This window comes from Macrosteles quadrilineatus, unplaced genomic scaffold (assembly GCF_028750875.1).
Source record: "Macrosteles quadrilineatus isolate MER2022 unplaced genomic scaffold, UCM_ALF_1.0 Scaffold_1__1_contigs__length_201487025, whole genome shotgun sequence".
In the NCBI taxonomy this organism is placed as follows: Eukaryota; Metazoa; Arthropoda; class Insecta; order Hemiptera; family Cicadellidae; genus Macrosteles; species Macrosteles quadrilineatus.
In genome coordinates this window covers 99,575,195-99,588,701 of record NW_026542594.1, presented here as the reverse complement: position 1 = coordinate 99,588,701, position 13,507 = coordinate 99,575,195, and the positions used below count along the sequence as shown (strand labels likewise).

The 13,507-nt window shown below is 33.8% G+C and overlaps 1 protein-coding gene across 3 annotated transcripts in view; it reads left to right on the top strand.

The window, feature by feature from the left end:
• LOC128995580 (trafficking kinesin-binding protein milt) overlaps positions 1-13,507 on the top strand; it is a 205,844-nt gene that overhangs the window by 20,759 nt on the left and 171,578 nt on the right. The gene's annotated exons all lie outside the window — the stretch shown is intronic.

The following is a 13,507-nucleotide window of genomic DNA, read 5'->3' as shown; positions in this document are numbered from 1 at the left end:
CTCGACATTGATTTCTAATAAACTAACTGATTTTTAATAAATTAATTTGTAACCTAAATGTAACTACTTTGTATATTGTTTTTGAATGAATCTATTTAATCTATTTTGGTTTATTTATATGTTTTAATTTTTGAAATCCTAATCCAAGTACTTATGTGTAGGTACTTTCTTCGCAGCACATTAGTTGACTGAGAAAGCTACACATTGTTTGTAGTTTTGTTCTATTACTATCATTCAGGCATTAACAGGAGTATTTTTTTAGCAGATTCCAAAAAGTAATAATTAGGCAATAAGGCACCTGCTCTTTTAAACCCTTTTGTGTCACCTTGTATTAGAACATATTGGTTTACATCACCTTTTATGTAAGATAGGCCTACTCTCTTCATAGAAGCTGGTCTTGCTGGTTTTTAACAAATCATCAAAACCAATCATGGTTTAACATTTTACAAATTTCTGAAAAACAATTTCTTTAACAAAGTAAATGTCACATTACTTTTATTACCGAAATCCCATATTGGGAATAAGGTATTACCGTAGGTCTCATGTTAAGACTTGGACCTGGGACCAATTTACTTTTTCATTTGCCTAGAGTCTTCGGTGCTTAGAGGTGAAAAACAATGAATATTTCCTCCATATTCTAATTATAGGAAGAAAAGTAAGAAACATTTACAAATACTGTACAGTAACTGCAATTGATTGGTATTTGGAACATTTAACTATTTTGAAGATTGTTTTCAAACCATTAGCAAAATTGTTTTTAGCGTAAAATCGTGGTTGGTATTAAAGGAAGTCAGTCAGAGTACCAGAAGTGATGGGTTGAGTCCCTGTAAATCTGTCATGTGACTTGGCTGCCAAGTCTGGCTTGTCATAGTGACATGCTCTCTGTCTCTGTCTAGGAGGCAAACTCTACAATGTTAACTGGTTGTGGATGTATAAATCATATTTGATTTTCATTTCATAACCTCAAATAAGAAAATTTTTTATGATCCGGCCTAGATTAAGCAAAAATAACTGTCTTCAGTTTTTAGAGTCTTTAATAGCTGATTAGTTGGATCTCTGGCACTAAACTTTGATCTCTCGTAACTTCTCGTGTGAAATGCCACTGGCGTAGAAAAAAAAAGAAAAAAAAAGAAAAAAAAAATCCTTTTTAACTGATCAGATGTGAGTGCTTGTAATACTAGTGCTTGTAAATCTGAAGGTGATATGTTTGACGCTTGTTGTGGACCTTGTAATCATTTTTTATTGGGCTATCAATTTATGATGCTCCCTAACAACATGTTGACATTGTTATAGGTAACCAGACAGAAGTTTGGACCAAAACAAAATAATACTAATGTCACTGGTTCTGTAAAAATATGTTATATAAATACAAATCATGTAAATTATATTTTAAAAACCCTCCTTTTATACTTGTAACCTCATAAGATTCAACAGTTACTGTTCACTCAAATATTCTTTTGTCGGGATGAATATATATTAGTTTTTAATTTTTATTGTTGCAGTTAAGGGTCTTGTAACTATTTATGAAGGACACTCATGAAATGCGTTATATACAGTACCTACATTACATAAATAATTTGTTATCAATAAATAAATACCACTTTACGAATTTAGGTCTAAAACAGTAAAAATAATATCCAATATCTCTCAAAACATGTTAAGAAATTTATTTTTATGTTGTGTAAAATATGTACAGTATGAATATTTATGAATTGTTTAACTATTTAACTAAGACTAATTACTAACATTGTTCTTTAATTACTTTACTATTTACAGTAAGATATTTGACAATGTAATCTGATGTAATTGCTATTCGACAAACAAATCTTAAAATCAAATTTAAACTAGAGGACCCATGCTGCTCCGCAGCGTTGAAATAAGTATCATACCCGAAAAATAATCAAATTTATGATTTTTTATTGAGTAATACAGTATCTTGAACTTAACACTGATTCAAACGATCAATAGCTCACAAATTAAAGCCTATAATTTACTGATTATTTTGAGTCTAAAACATAAGAAAAAACATAAACAATGCTGGAGAAATTGATTTTTAATCATAAAAAAACCTTATAAAAAATAATTTTATGTTAGTCTTTCACCTTGCATTTGCTTGAAACTCGTCCGATTTGAATAACTAATAGCTAAAATGTAAGCCGGTATTTCACTGAAGGTTCTTAGACCAAAATATACAGGATAATATAAAAGGTGAAATACATCGAAGTAAGACTTTGAAAATAAATTAAATTTATGTTTTTGGTCGATTAATACGGTAGATAAATATATGCTGATGCTTGATGTGAAATCTGTGTGTGCATACCTTCAAATTGAGACCTCAATCATGAAAATCGGTTGGGTAGAAGAGCCAAATGAACTCAGAAAAGAAAAACCAAATTTAACTCCTATAAGAAATACATGGAGAGCAAATTTTGTTTACGTATAAGCCAAGTGGGACTGTAGATAAATATATGCCGATCCTTGATGTGAAATCTGTGCATGCATACCTTCAATTTTAAACCTCAATCATGAAAATCGGTGGGTAGAAGAGCCAAAGGAACTCAAAAAAGAAAAACCAAACTGTTTAAATATATAAGATGTTTTTTTCTCCATTCAGCCTACAGTTGGAAGGTATGTGTGGGTGTGGGTGTGAGTGATGTAATGTTACGTCGGGTTCCAGTTGAGTGGAGTGGAACCCACCTGCCGCGTGCTTGGTCACACTCTGACAACCCCGTTGATATGCATTTGTGAACGTCACAATCACAAGTGTACAAGTGATCAACTTGCACATTTTGTAATACGGTAAAGAGATTTTTAGAAGTGTAACTTCTACAAAGGTTAATTCCAAGTCTAGTTGGTGGTCATTCAAAAGTTGGAGAAGTTATCAGAAACATTTTAACACAAAAGACTTTTATGGTGGATCCATGTATTTTGTGTATTATAAAACACTTAGTTTGAATATGATTTTTAACTGCTGTATCAAATATCTAGTGTATAATATGTAATATGTAGTGTATTGATTTTAGTGAATTTCCCCTATAGGGAAGAAGCTAAGATTACTACTGTATTAGTGAAAATGTTGAGAAATTGTGTATTTATATATGTGTGTGAGTGTCTGTGAATAGATTAATCGAGTAATTTTGGTCCTACTTTGATTAAATTTAGCTTGAATGTGTAGGTTGGATACACTTGAATGAGTTTGCGAACCACCATGATCAGGTCATAGGAAAAAATTGTTTTGAGGCTTAGAAATATAAAAAAAAAATAGAAAAAAATTTGAACACTTAAAACAAAAAAATGCTGAACCTTCTTTACTGCCACTGTTTGGTGTTTACTACTTCAAAAACGTACAACTCAAATAACATTGACAATAGACAATAGAATATTGAAATTGAAGTAATGCTGTACAATAAAAAAAAACTGTTCATTTAAACTTCCCATGTGCATGTGGTCTATTTTGGTCTTTAACTCATAATATGCAGGGTTATTTTAATATATGCAATGTAAAATGTAACGGGTATTCCAAGTTGAGAGTAAAATAAAATTTAGTAAAAACGATACATTATAATAGGTTACGTACCTTGTTCCGCCTCCAGTCTTAACTTAGTCTATGGATGGCTAGTTTCGGGTACAAAGACCCATTATTTAAAATGACCTTATCCGAAAAAAATGTTCTAATCCTTATTTAAAACATCATATTGAATATGGTCAAATATCCGACGTAAGTCTTCATCAATGTATACATGCAGGTCGACGACACATAAAGTTTACACATTTAAAAAACAAGCTTTCAGCTGTCAAAACATTGCATCTAAAGATTGATATTGAACATAGCCTTCATAATGAATTGTCGGGGAGGTCAAAATCTGTTTAAATCATATGTTAGACTAAATTAAAATAGGCCTATTGTAGAAACATGACGTACCGAATAACTTGAATGTCTAAAAAAACTACTTGTCCTATCGAGCTTAAAGTGTTACCAAATAAAATCATATGAAATTCCCTAACTTGTGTTAAAAAATCAAAATGATCGGACAAATTAGAGAAATTAAGTAAAAAAATTTAAATTTAAAATATTAATTTACAATGTCTGAGCCAACCGCCATGACGTTGCGCGGAGCAAAATTGACCAAGAAAATAGTCCGAGACAAAAATGCAATTAACTCGAAAATTGAAAGTCTAATCAAAAAACTTAAATCAGATGAAAGTGATAAAATATGTTTCTGAAGACGATTGTATGGATTTCATAAAGAAAAAATTAAACTATAAAATACCCCCGCCGCAGCAAACCTGCCGACTAAGCGAATTTCCATTTGTCGGTATTGATTTTCAATTAAATCTATTTAAATAACATTAGGTTTAACGAGTACCTAGGTTTGCTGCTACAAGGAAACTGTTAAAGTGGGGTTTTTAGTAAAATATTAGTAGCTTAGTATACAATAAATAAATTTGCCAAGTTTTATCAAAATATATCCATAAACAAGCAAACTACAACATTTGACAATATTCTCCATTGAAATAACATGAGAATTTTAAATTTACAATTTTTTGAATTTTCTCTGTTACCAATAATTGTACAAAAACACTTTGATATACTAAATAATTTTTTTTTTTTAAGCTCTTTGAAAAGGTCTAGAGAGAAATCGGGAAATTTTATGTTTTGAGGGTCAAAAATGAGAAAACCCATTTTTACCCCATAAAAACCCCCCGTAAACCCCCGTTCCCATGGTCCGATCAAGCTGATTCGCGAACTCATTCCAGTTTATACTGCCTTACACCTTTAAACCAAATTTCATCAAAATCGGACAAAAATCAAGTTATCGCGTTCACGGACGTATATATATATATATATATATATATTAAATATTTACGTAAATAAGTACAACTGAGCACCTTGAATATTATATTTTATAAAAAGAAGTGACATGTTTCGGACATTAGTCCATTTTCAAACTTCAAAATACATTAAACACTTAACTGTTGTTTATATTGTTTGTTTGTAAATAAATATAATTTATAGATGAGTGAACGAAGTGAACGAATCTATGTATCATGTATAGCGGAGTCGGAGAAAAGTTGTCCGCTTGTCTGTGAGTGAGTCCGTGAGTGTGTTCGCGTCAAATCTCAAGAACCGTTGCACTTATAGCGTTCAAATTTTGCACACATAATTATGACACCAGTGGGAATACCCCATTAAAATTCTAGACGATTCCGCTCAGTAGTAATTATAAAACCCTAAAAAAACATTTTTAAATTCGTCCCATAAGAATAACATTAGAAGCTACCTTCTTCTTCTTTTTATTTGTTTACGTTTTGCAACCAACAATTTTGTCGTCTACTTAAGACAGAGAGAACGACTTATCCTCTAAGCTCTTTCATTCATGGAGTAAAGAGTTTGAAGTTTATGAATATATATGACATCATAATTTCACAACTTTCAGAATAATAAATTGAACTTTACTATTAGTCGGCAGTTATACAGTTTTATGTTCAGGTCAATTCACATTTGCACTACAAATGTATATATTTAGTACTAAGCAGCTATTTACTTAATTCAATTTAATGTTGGCATTTACTATTAAATAGTCAAAGATGTTAGTCCATTTTTATACTAAAATGCTATGCGAAGGGGGGGAAACAGGTCCACGACGTAGGAAGTGGTGAAGGAAGTAGTCGAGGTGAACAGTCTGGAGTGTGGGAACCATTTGTTACAGTTTGAATAATGTACCTGCAATACTAAAATACTATGGGAAGGGAGGGAAACAGGTCCACGACGAAGGAAGTGATAAAGGAAGTAGTCAAGGCGAGGGTCTGGAGTATGGGAAGCCTTTGTGACAGTTAAAATAATGTATCTGGAATTCTCAAAATGCCATAGGAAGGGGTGGAAACAGGTCCACGACGTAAGAAGTGGTGAAGGAAGTAGTCGAGGTGAACAGTCTGGATTGTGGGAACCCTTTGTGACAGTTATATTAATGTACCTACAATACTAAAATACTATGGGAAGGGAGGGGAACAGGTCCACGACGAAGGAAGTGATAAAGGAAGTCGTCAAGGCGAGGGTCCGGAGTATGGGAAGCCTTTGTGACAGTTAAAATAATGTATCTGGAATTCTCAAAATGCCATAGGAAGGGATGGAAACAGGTCCACGACGATGGAAGTGGGAAAGGAAGTAGTCAAGGCGAGCAGTCCGGAGTGTGGGAACCCTTTATTACAGTAAGAATAATGTATCTGCAATTCTGAAATGCTACGAGAAGGGAGGAAAACAGGTCTACGACGTAGGAAGTGGTGAATGAAATGAATTGTTAAAGGTGAGCAGTTTGGAGTGTGGGAACTGTTATTGGCAGTTAGATTAATATATTTGAAATACTAAAATGCGATGGAAAGGGAGGGAAACAGGTCCACGACGTAGGAAGTGGTGAAGGAAGTAGTCAAGGCTAGCAGTCCGGAGTGTCGGAAACCTTTGTGACTGTTAGATTAATGTACCTGCAATACTAAAATGCTATGGGAAGGGAGGAAACCGGTCCACGTCATAGGAAGTGGGGAAGGAAGTAGTAAAGGCGAGAAGTTCTGAGTGTGGGAACAGTTTGTGGCAGTTAGATTAATGTACATGCACTACTGAAATGCTGAGGGAAGGGTGGGAAACAGGTCCACGACGTAGGTAGTGGCGATAGAAGTGGTAAAGGCAAGCAGTTCGGAGTGTGGGAACCGTTTATGGCATTTAGATTTATTAGTTAGATAAACATATATTGGATTATTAATCATTTTTAGGTGATATAATAGCGCTATCGTTAGTATGTGTTATATATCACCATTATAAGCCATACGATATTTTTAAGAAGACTCCTTTACACCGTGCTGTCGCAATTAGGTTAAGTTAGATTCGTTCAGTTTGTTTTAGTTTTGTTTATGATAGGCCTCATAACAAATAAGGAAATAGGCTTCATTTAATCAAAAGACGTTTTGTACAGGAACGATGGATTTACCTCCTATCGATAACTGATGGAAATCCATTTATTACGTATATTACCAATGACTTTGGTTAAGTAATGGACGAGAAGTTAGGATTGTGTTGACTGAGATTTGGTTGATTTGCCTATACAAATAACACTGTGTTCACCAGTGACCCCGGTAAGTAGGCTAGGTGCGGATGGACTCTTCCATTGTTGCGCTCACGTTCACTCATCCCATTATGCGCAGAATAAGCGTACTACTAGTATATATACAGATGATTTATAGAACTAGACAGGATTTGGAAAAACATTTTTGTTACTGATTATTTAATTTTAAAATATGGTCAAAGATTGGGTTTCTTGAAGGAATTTGGCTATTTAAAATATGATTTGGATTTTTTAGATTTTCTTCGTATATGAAATATTCTTCAGTTGAATCCATTCGATTTCCTTTGTTTAAAACTTTGAGAATTTTCATGTTGTTTTTTAAATTTGTGTAATTGTGGTTGGTCGATAAAAGGTGTTTAGCAAAGTTTGATTTCATGGATGTTCTGTTGTTACTCTTAAGAGCTTGAATGTGCTATTTGAATCTAGATTTAAAAGAGCATCCTGTCTGACCAATGTAGAAGTGTTCACAATCAGTGCAGTTAATTTTGTAAATGCCAGATTTGTCATAGATGTCTTGATGTTCTTTATTTGTAGTAATGTTATTTGTTATCATATTGAAAGCGTTATTTTTTGTTTTAAAGCCAATTTTGTGTTCAGAATTTTGAAAAGTTTTTCTTGTAGTCCTGTTAAGAGTTGTCTCTTATGGGATACTAATGAATTTCTCTTTCTTCTTTCTTTCTTAATAGGACTACAAGAAAAACTTTCCCACATAGGCAATAAGCTATAACTGATTTACTTTTTGTTCTGAGATCCTCAGAGGCCAAAAACGCCGTCCGTTCAAATTCATAAATATATATTATACTAGCAACAGAGCCTGCTGTGGTTAAATACTATAGTCTCTAGAAAGAACAAAAAAACAGTTATGAAATCCATGTACCATTTTACTCACTAATATTAATGGTACAGATTAAGTACATAATTTTGGAAACACACACATAACATAAGGAACATAGCCTACTTTAACCACAAATGCAAATTGTGAAAAAAATTAAAAAAAAAATAAAAAATTGTTAATAAAAAAAATGCATGCAAGCAAAGAAAATTAATGAAATAACAATACAATATCAGCTGTTAAATTATCAACACATGTTTCATATGATTAAATGCATACCGGAAAACCCATTACAGCCATAAATAAAAATAAAAAATACCCCCGTCACAGCAAACCTGCAGACTTAGCGAATTTCCATCTGCCTGATTGGATTTAAACTAAAATGTCCCCTAAAAATATCACATTTATTCCCTATTTAAACAGAATAAGTTTAATGAGTACTTAGGTTTGCTGCAACAGGGAGGGTAAAAAAGTTTTTTTTTATGTAAAATATTAAAAGGTACTGTGGTTTAGTAAGAAATTAATGTATTTTCCAAATTTGATCAAAATATGTTCATAAACAAGCAAACTACAACAGTTGACTTATTCTCCATAAGAATAACATTTTTTTGAATTTTCTCCGTAACAATTAGGCGCATAATAACGCTTCAATATACTAAATTATTTGTTTTTTAAGCTCTACAAAATGGGTTAAAAATAAATTGTGAAATTTTGTGTTTTTAGGGTCAAAAATGGGAAAAACCTATTTTTACCCCATAAAACCCCCCATAAACCCCCGTTCCCATAGTCCGATCATGCTGGTTCGCGAACTCATTCAAGTTTATCCCGCCTTACACCTTTAAACCAAATTTTATCAAAATCGGACAAAAATTACTCAAGTTATTGTGCGGATGGACACACACACATATATAATATATATATATTATATCTATCTATATATAGATATATAAAAATTTGAACGAATGGTGTTTTTGGCCTCTGGGGACATCAAAATGAAAAAGTAAATCGGTCCTGGGCTTAGGTCTTACCATGAGACCTACGGTAATAGCTACTTCCCTATAGGGAAATTCGCTAAAATCAAATTGTTTATAATTATTGCAAATCTACTTGAATGAAGCTTTCCATTGACCTATTATTCAATTAAATCTGTCAAATGGAAATGTAGATTTAATTCTACAAAGTTTAACAAAAATATCTCTAATTCTGTTTTTTAACGATTATAAATTCGGATTTGCTTAGCGTTTTAGCAAATAACTTTTAAATTTAAGGAAATCGACCAAAGTGGAAGGTGATAAAAGATAATAAAATTTGTTACAAATCACTACTGTGTATTTCTTGAAAATACACAATAAAGGCAGCCTAAAGTTGGCTACAAATAGAAACTTGAATATAGCCGTTTTAAATGTATTCTTGTTTTAGTTTTTTTTACTTTTTTACTACAAATGTGAAAAATCAAATAACTATCAAATCAAATTTTCATAATTATTTGCAAATCTACAATAATTATGGTTTTTAAAAACCCATTAATTTACAAAATCGATCCAGTAAAACTGTAGATTTTGTTGTACAAAGTTAAACGAAAAGCTCTCTAACTCAGTACTTTCTCCCCACTATTGATTCAGAGGTTGCTTAGCATTTTTGCAAAGAACTTTTACTAGGTGACGTTCACAGAGGCATCCACAAAATTGAGCGGAGTCATCAAGGGTTCATATTATATTGTTTTTGTCATACTGCAGTAAAAACAGTCGTTTTTAATGCATGCGTTGCGGGTCTAAAGTAGCATTTTTACTCTTTAGGGAGTAAAAATCGTTTTTAGCCTCTATGGAGTAAAAATCAGCTGTTGTCAACTCAGTTGTAAATTTCTATTGTAAACGATTGCATGTATCGAAATATGTATATCGATTTGTGCTTCGTAATCATTTTAACCTACAGTCTCTTCCCATAGCATTTTAGCATTGCAGATACATTAATTCATTTTCACACTCAACACTGCTCGCCTTTACTACTTCCTTCACCACTTCCTACGTCTCGGACCTGTTTCCCTCCCTTCCCTTAGCATTATTGGATTGCAAATGCCTTAATCTATTGGTCATAAACAGATCCCACACTCCGAACAACTCGCCTTTACTACTTCCTTCACCACTTCCTATGTTACGGACCTGTTTCCCTCCTTTTCCATAGCATTTTAGGATTGTAGATACCATAATCTAATCGTCATAAACTGTTCCCAAACTCCGGACAGCTCGCCTTTACTACTTCCTTCACCACTTCCTACGCCACGGACCTGTTTCCCTACCTTTCCAAAGCATTTTAGGATTGCAGATACCTTAATCTAATCGTCATAAACAGTTCTCACACTCCAGACTGCTCGCATTTACTACTTCCTTTACCACTTCCTATGTCACGGACCTATTTCCCTCCCTTTCCATAGCATTTTAGGATTGCAGATACGTAAATCTAATCGTCATAAACAGTTCCCACACTCCAAACAACTCGCCTTTACTACTTCCTTCAACATTTCCTACGTCATGGACCTGTTTCCCTCCCTTTCCATAGCATTTTAGGATTGTAGATACCTTAATCTAATCGTCATAAACAGTTCCCTACTCCGGACAGCTCGCCTTCACCACTTCCTACGCCACAGATCTGTTTCCCTCCCTTTCCAACAAAGCATTTTAGGATTGCAGATACCTTAATCAACCTAATCTAATCGTCATAATCAGTTCCCACACTCCGGACTGCTCGCATTTACTACTTCCTTCACCACTTCCTATGTCACGGACCTATTTTTCTCCCTTTCCATAGCATTTTAGGATTGCAGATACGTTAATCTAATCGTCATAAACAGTTCCCACACTCCAAACAACTCGCCTTTACTACTTTCTTTAACATTTCCTACATCATGGACCTGTTTCACTCCCTTTCCATAGCATTTTAGGATTGCAGATACCATAATCTAATCGACATAAACAGATCCCACACTCCGGACAACTCGCCTTTACTACTTCCTTCATCATTTCCTACGTCACGGACCTGTTTACCTCCCTTCCCTTAGCATTATTGGATTACAAATACCTTAATCTATTGGTCATAAACAGTTCCCACACTCCGGACTGCTCGCATTTTCTACTTCCTTCACCACTTCCTACATCGCGGACCTACTATCCTCCCTTCCCATAGCATTTTAGGATTGTAGATACCTTAAACTAATCATCATAAACAGTTTCCACACTCCGGACAGCCGCATTGACTACTTCCTTCACCACTTCCTACGTCGCAGACCTGTTTTCCTCCCTTCCCATAGCATTTTAGGATTGAAGATACCTTAATCTAATCGTCATAAACAGTTCCCACAGTCTGGACTGCTGCCTTTACTACTTCTTTCACCACGGACCTGTTTCCCTCCCTTCCCATAGCATCATAGGATTGCAAATACCTTAATCTAATGGTCATAAACAGATCCCATGCCCCGAACAGCTCGCCTTTACTACTTCCTTCACCACTTCCTACGTCGCGGACCTGTTTCCTTCCCTTCCAATAGCATTTTAGGATTGCAGATACCTTAATCTAATCGTCTTAAACAGTTTCCACACTCCAGACTGCTCAGTTTTACTACTTCCCTCACCACTTCTTACGTCACGCACCTCAAGCTAGTGTCGTTATTTGATTATATTTATGATCCATACCGTTTCTGTTCTAATATCTTTGGAATAATGCTATCAGCTATTTCTTAGCTCAAATAAATACAACTAAAAAACCTTAATCCAACATAAAATACATACTACACTGATATGTCATTATACACATACATTATACACATGTCATTATACACATGTCATTATATGTCATTACACTGTTATTCATATTATAAGTATGTCTTTGTTTATGTGTCAAATACTGCTACCATAAGGATTACATTGAAACTTTGAGACCCAGTGGGGCGGATTTCTGCGAGATTTTATTAACACCATATAGATGTTGGCACTCACCCATATGGTATTTATCACCATGCAAAATTTGAAAACGATTGATTCAGCCGTCTAGGAGGAGTTTGCGTATTACGAAATGCACAAGAGTCGACGTATAAGAGCTGAAAAAGCTCGGGAAGTCGAGCAAAGTAGAAGGTGATATTATGAAAGAGAATATAATTTCCTACTAATTTTACTCCGCGCCAAAGCTGGTGGCGGCTGAGGGATTAGGACGGCCAGGTCGGTGAGCAGGTCCGACCTATGTAGTCCTACCTGGCGGTCCTAATCCCTCAGCCGCCACCAGCCTTGGCGCGGAGTATAGTACTTAGCATTTCTTGAAAATATTAAAAAAGGTAGTCCTATAAGTTGCCTCCAAATAAAAAATGTGAAAACAACAGTTTTCAATGTATTTCTTATAACAAAAAACATGTTTTATTTTAATTTTCACCATAAATCATAATAAAAACAAACGTTCATAACTATTTACAAATAAACATGAAATAAGCTTTCCAACCACCCATTAATTAATAAAGTTTAACAACAATATCTCTAATTCAGTATTTTCTCCCCAGTATAACTTTGGAGGTTGCTTAGCTTTTTAGTAAATAACATTTAAATGGTGAGAAAATCGACCAAAGTGGAAGGTGATATTCTGAAAGAGAATAAAATTTCCTACAAATTACTATGTAGCACTTTTTGAAAATACTCAATGAAGGCATCCTTATGTTGGCTACAAACAGAAACTTATGAACTTAAAAAATTGTTTTTAATGTACAGTAGAACCACAGTTAACCGAAATAAAGGGGGGAGAGCCGTTTCGGATAACCAATTTTTCTGTTAATCCATCAAATGCTAAAAATAGCCAATGTATTACCACAGTGTTCTTATTAATTCCATAAATTTCATGATTCATCAATTAGATTTGACTATGGTATGTTAACTAAGAAATACTAACCGAGATGTACAAGTATTTTTCCTTCGCATCTGAGGTTAGACTCACGACACATGTCAGTTTTACATACAATGGTTTCTCAATAACAATGTTTACTGTTATTAATTTGACACCTTAGTGAGAGTTAAAACTTAAAGAATATTTTTTGCTCGGTATGAAGATCAATGAGTTCTTTTGGCTTAAAATATTGCATCGAAAAATGTGGCTTTATTATGCTTTGAAACAATTACCAACTGATAGCAAAATATTCAGGACATTTTTGTTTTTAGCGAATTTCCCCTATAGGGAATAAGCTATTACCGTAGTACTCATGGTAAGACCTGGACCCGGGACCGATTTAATTTGTTGTTTTGAGGTCCCTAGAGACCAAAAATACCATCCGTTCAAATTCATATATATATATTTATATATTGTATTTGATATTGTTCACGTTTAGGGCTACTGTAATTAATATTAATTGTATTTTATTGTGAAAGACTGTGACCTTAGTGTCGAAATGCATCAGTCATTAAAAATAATTTAAAAAAGGGGTACTATGGTGTATTATTTATTAATAATATTTATATATATAAATGTGTGTCCGTTAGTGCGATAACTTGAGCAAAAATCATCCGATTTTGATGAAATTTGGTACAAACAT